The following is a 6,390-nucleotide window of genomic DNA, read 5'->3' on the forward strand; positions in this document are numbered from 1 at the left end:
TCCACTGTTTGCCCATCTACTTCCCATGAAGTGATGGAACCAGATGCCATGATGTTCGTTTTCTGAATGTTGAGCTTTAAGCCAACTTTTTCACCCTCCTCTTTCACTTTCATCAAGAGGCTTTTTAGTTCCTCTTCACTTTCTGCCATAAGGGTGGTGTCATCTGCATATCTGAGGTTATTGATAAGGTACATATACAACTGTTGTCTTTGACAAAGATGAAATTCAGTGCCCTCATGTCACTATTTATTTATTTTTTAATACAACCTTCTTCCTCTTTTTTCTTCTGTTTCTCCCAGCACATTTTAGGCTGGCTCAAAGGCTTTCCATTTGCTACAAAATAACTTCTTTACCACTTACTTCCTCTAGAAATACATTGTTCATTTCCTAAAGATATGTATAAATCTTTTAGGTGCAATATTTAAATCACAAAAACTATATCCTTGGTGCTTTCAGAGTAAATTAACTACTAAAACTTCAAAAAGACCTTTAAATAGACCTACTCATCTCACACGCTAGTAAAGTAATGCTGAAAATTCTCCAAGCCAGGCTTCAGCAATATGTGAACTTTCAGATGTTCAAGCTGGTTTTAGAAAAAGCAGGGGAACCCGAGATCAAATTGCCAACATCTGCTGGATCACTGGAAAAGCAAGAGAGTTCCCGAAAAACATTTATTTCTCCTTTATTGACTATGCCAAAGCCTTTGGCTGTGTGGATCACAATAAACTGTGGAAAATTCTGAAAGAGATGGGAATACCAGACCACCTGACCTGCCTCTAGAGAAACCTGTATGCAGGTCAAGAAGGAACAGTTAGAACTGGACATGGAACAACAGACTGGTTCCAAATTGGGAAAGGAGTACGTCAAGGCTGTACATTGTCACCCTACTTATTTAACTTATATGCAGAGTGCATTATGAGAAATGCTGGGCTGCATGAAGCACAAGCTGGAATCAAGATTGCTGGGAGAAATATCAATAACCTCAGATATGCAGATGACACCACCCTTATGGCAGAAAGAAAAGAACTAAAGCGCCTCGTGACAAAAGTGAAAGAGGAGAGTGAAAAAGTTGGCTCAAAACTCAACATTCAGAAAACGAAGATCATGGCATCCGGTTCCATCACTCATGACAAATAGATGGGGAAACAGTGGAAACAGTGTCAGACTTTATTTTTTTGGGCTCCAAAATCACTGTGATGGCGGTTGCAGCCAGGAAATTAAAAGACGCTTATTCCATGGAAGGGAAGTTATGACTAACCTATACAGCATATTCAAAAGCAGAGACATTACTTTGCTGACAAAGGTCCATTTAGTCAAGGCTATGGTTTCCCAATAGTCAAGTATGGATGTGAAAGTTGGACTATAAAGAATGCTGATTGCTGAAGAATTGATGCTTTTGAACTGTGGTGTTGGAGAAGACTCTTGAGAGCCCCTTGGACTTCAGGGAGATCCAACCAGTCCATCCTAAAGGAGATCAGTCCTGAGTGTTCATTGGAAGGACTGATGTTGAAGCTGAAACTCCAATACTTTGGCCACCTGATGCAAAGTGCTGATTCATTTGAAAAGACCATGATGCTGGAAAAGATTAAAGGCAGGAGGAGAAGGGGATGACAGAGGATGAGAGGGTTGGATGGCATCACTGACTCAATGGGCATGAGTTTGGGTAGACTTGGAGTTGGTGATCAGGGAGGCCTGGTGTGCTGTGGTCCATAGGATTGCAAAGAGTTGGACACAACTGAATGACTGAACTGAACTGATGCATGTTGTGTGTATGCAAATAGTGGATTGCAGTCAGAATATAATTGTCACCAACCATACTGATAATTGAAGATTCCACAGATGACATGCCATTTCTCTTCTCCTTATGCCAAGCACTCTTCCTCGGTTCCTCTTCAGTCCCTTCCCTTTTTTGCTTTCATCGTTTTAGGATCTCTTTGAAGAGGCAAAGATGATGTCAGTACAACATTCCACACATGCTAAAAGGAGCATCTTTTCTTCCTGCTGTTTTGCTACCTTCCTTTTCCTATTTCTCAACTATGCATACCATTTAATATCCCTACCTGTTAATAATCCACAGTAACCCATTAATACTCATAAGGTAGGCATGTAGGAGAAAATTTAATTGACACCATTCTACAGCTGCATACTGAGAACAGGAATGGGTTTAAATCACTCTAAACGAGGAACCAGAATCTTATGGCCATTGACTCAGGGCTGTTTCTCTCTCTTTCCCTTGCAATAGCACCCAAAGTGCACCACAGCAGAGGTTTCCAGAAATAAATAGAATACTTAAAATAGAGCTGTGATCTGTCTTTGGTAATAAACCAATAATTACATACTGACTAGAAATTCACCTAATTACTGAATATATATGAAATTTCCTCTATGCTGCTTGGATCTGAAGGGACAAATTACTTTAGACTTGGGTCCTGTCCATTTAGTTTGAATTATGTTAATCTGTAGATCATCCCAACACTATAGATACATAAGTAACTGAATATCTCAGAATGATTGTTGTTTTTTAAATTTCCAATTAAAAAGTTTCTACCCTTTGATTTAATAGAATTTGGTTGGAATTGATAAAGTAGTCAAAGCTTCTCATTGTTATTCTATAGTTTCCTTGCTTTCAATCAACACAACTTAGGGCCTATATGTCTGTCATATACTGTTCTAGGTGCTGCAAGAATTACTTATTCACTGAGTGAATATGTTTGTAATTTAGCAGTTCAGTCATATTTGGAGAACAGTTCTAAAAGAAATGAAGGTAAATAAGGTTAGGATAAAGTCATAGATATAATATCTCTCCATTGCAAATTACAGTCATTCTTGTTGTTTTAATAAATTATAGAATTTTGGGGATTCATGGAACCAATCCTAATATCTTACTATGTAGAGTAGAGAAAACTGATTCTGGGCAGATTAAGGGATATGCTCAGGATCATAGAGCAAATTACTGGCAGCTGGATCCAACCCGAGATTTTTGAGGTTAAGATTGTAAGGACCACGTGCATTTTAGCAAGACCTGGCAAACCTCTTTGTGAAGTCACTGATAATTTTGAATCCAAAAGTATGCCTTATACCTTCTTGGGAAAAGAAAAAAATCTCATATCATTGTCAGGGTCCTAGCTTTTAGTTTGGTTAATGGATTCATTGCTGCTGATTGCCCTGTTAAATATAACCCCCCCCCGCAAATTACTTTTGTAAAATAGAAGTTAAGGAGATGATATTTTTGGAAGATTTTTCCATCTGAGACAAAATTGACTTCTTCTTATGTGGCCCTTAGGTTCCTCTTGTCACTACGAAACAGAGGTGGCCTGAACATCACAGACATTGAAAGCTGGATGAAACATTAGGGGCCATAATTTAACCTTTTCATTTTATAGTTGAGATAACAGAGGCTAAATAAAGAAAGTGACTTGCACAGATAGCTAGAGGCAGAGGAAGACATTGTGATTCCTAGTTGTAAATTATTCTGCCTTCTTCTTTCATGTTCTGACATAATGTGGGAAAATATCGGAACCTTGTTTCATAGGCAATAGTTAAAGGGTTTATCCTTACATTGAAAACAAACTTCCTGCTAGCACTAGAAGATGATTCTGGGTCTCTGTGTATCCACTCCTGACTTTCTGGGGTCTTTTCTTCCATCATTCTGAGGCATAATAGTCTGTGGTTTTGCAGAGAGTGACCAAATTTCAATAAAACTGTTACGGATGGGCCTTGGCTTTATTCAAGTTCCTAAAAAGGTGTTTATTGGGCTGATAATTTTCTATAACAGAAAAACAAACTATTTTAAGAGAAGTTCCTATGCTACTGACAGTTTCCTTTTCTTTGCAAATTTGGTTCATTCTCTTAGGCATCTTATTTTAGAATTGTATGAGGGATGTATTGTATACATCTGGAAAGTTTTGCAGATCTTTAAAGAGAAGAAGCATGAAAATTCTCTCTTGATAGCAGCTCCCTCAAATAAACACCCTTTAAAAAATAAGTTATGACTCATTAATAGCCATGGCTTTCATTGTCCCCAGTGAGCATCCATTAGGAATCTGGGGCAAAAGATTGATGGATTATTGCTAGCAAGTAGCAAGACATTCTTAGTAGTCATCCTCAAAGCTTCAAAAGTTTATTCAAAAGTTCAATCTGAGGAGAAAGAAGTCTCTGTGAAGCCCTTTCTATAGCTGATGGAAGTTCAGAGATAAGCCACTGCTGATAGGCTAGGGATGACATGAAAAATTTGCTTATAGTATCTACACCCTTACTCATTTGCTCTCACACCTTTACTTCTCAAGCCAACATTGCCTAAGTCCTTGTTTTGGATAAGCCATCAAATTCATGGAAAGAAAGCTGCATGCCTATTAATCTGTGTTGCTGTTTTCAGTCACTAAGTTATGTCAGATTCTTTGCAACCCCATGAACTGCAGCATGCCAGACTTCCCTGTCCTTCACTAATTGCCCTGAGTTTGCTTAAACTCATGTCCATTGATTCAGTGATGCTATCCAACCATCTCATCCTCTGTCACCCTCTACTCCTCTTGCTGTCAATTTTTCCCAGCATCAGGGTCTTTCCCAATAAGTTTTCTCTTTACATCAGGTGGTCAAAATGTTGGAGCTTCAGTATCAGTCCTTTCAATGAATTTTCAAGGTTGATATCCTTAAGGATTGACTGATTTGATCTCCTTGCAGTCCAAGGGACTCTTAAGAGTCTTCTCTGGCACCACAGTTTGAAAGCATCAATATTCTTTGGCTCTCAGCCTTTATGGTCCAACTCTTACATTAATAAATGACTATTGGAAAACCATAGCTTTGACTATTCAGACCTTTGTCAGCAAAGTGATGTTTCTACTTTTTAATACACTGTCTGGGTTTGTCATAGCTTTTCTTCCAAGAAGCAAGTGTCTTTTAATTTTGTGGCTACAGTCACCATCCACAGTGATTTTGGAGCCCAAGAAAGTAAAATCTGTCATTGTTTTCACTTTTTCTCCATCTATTTGCCATGAAGTGATGGGGATGGTTGTCATGATCTTAGTTATTTGAATGTTGAGTTTTAAACCAGTGTTTTCAGTCTTCTCTTTCACCTTCATTAAGAAGCTCTTTAATACAGTATACTAACACATATATATGGAATTTAGGAAGATGGCAATGACGACCCTGTATGCAAGACAGGAAAAAAGACACAGATGTGTATAATGGACTTCTGGACTCAGAGGGAGAGGGAGAGGGTGGGATGATTTGGGAGAATGGGAATTCTAACATGTATACTGTCATGTAAGAATTGAATCGCCAGTCCATGTCTGACGAAGGATGCAGCATGCTTGGGGCTGGTGCATGGGGATGACCCAGAGGGATGTTATGGGGAGGGAGGCGGGAGGGGGGTTCATGTTTGGGAACGCATGTAAGAATTAAAGATTTTAAAATTTAAAAATAAATAAATAAATAAATAAATAAATAAAAGAAGCTCTTTAGTTCCTCTTTGCTTTCTGCCATTAGAGTGGTATCAGCTGCATATCTAAGGTTGTTGATATTTCTCCTGGAAATCTTGATTCCAGCTTATGCTTCATCCAGTCTGGCATTTCATATGATGTACTTTGCATATAAGTTAAATAAGCAGGATGACAATAGACAGCTGTAATGTACTCCTTTCCCAATTTTGAACCAGTCCATTTTTTCATGTCTGGTTCTAAATGTTGCTTCTTGTCCTTCATATAGGTTTCTCAGCAGACAGGTAACCTGGTAGTCCCATTTCTTTAATTTTCCACAGTGTGTTTTGATCCACATAATCAAAGGCTTTAGGTGTACTCAGTGAAGCAGTAGTATTTTCTTGGAATTCCTTTGCTTTTCCTATGATCCGGTGGTTGTTGGCAACTTGATTTTTGGTTCCTCTGCCTTTTCTAAACACGGAACTTTTATGCAAGTTCTTGGTTCACATAGTGCTAAAGCCTATCTTATATTAGATAACAAACTTATGGTTCCAATCAAAGAAAAGAAGTTAAATGTTATTGAATTTCCTTATTGTTCAAACTCCTTTTATATATACAAAATGATAAATATTTATATAATTTTACTTTATAACCTTATATGTCATAGTACGTGTGCTTGTGTACTGACCTTCATCCTTCTTATACTCTCTTATACCTGTTATATAGAAACCTAACTCATACCTTTTGCCCTTTTGGTATCACCCAGAGAGAATTTATCTAGCCCCTGAACCCCAGTCACCATGACTTCTTGATTCTCAGCATGAGGAAAACCTGAGTGTCACCAGTGATCGATTTAGAAAATATTTTTTTCCACATGTTTGCTGATAAAAACAGAATTACTCAGAGGAGCAGGAAGATTTTTGTGGTTCTATTACTCCCACTGCCTTGGAGTTGTGTAGATTTCTAGCTTTCTGTA

The sequence above is a fragment of the Capra hircus genome, chromosome 11, assembly GCF_001704415.2.
Source record: "Capra hircus breed San Clemente chromosome 11, ASM170441v1, whole genome shotgun sequence".
Taxonomy (NCBI): Eukaryota; Metazoa; Chordata; class Mammalia; order Artiodactyla; family Bovidae; genus Capra; species Capra hircus.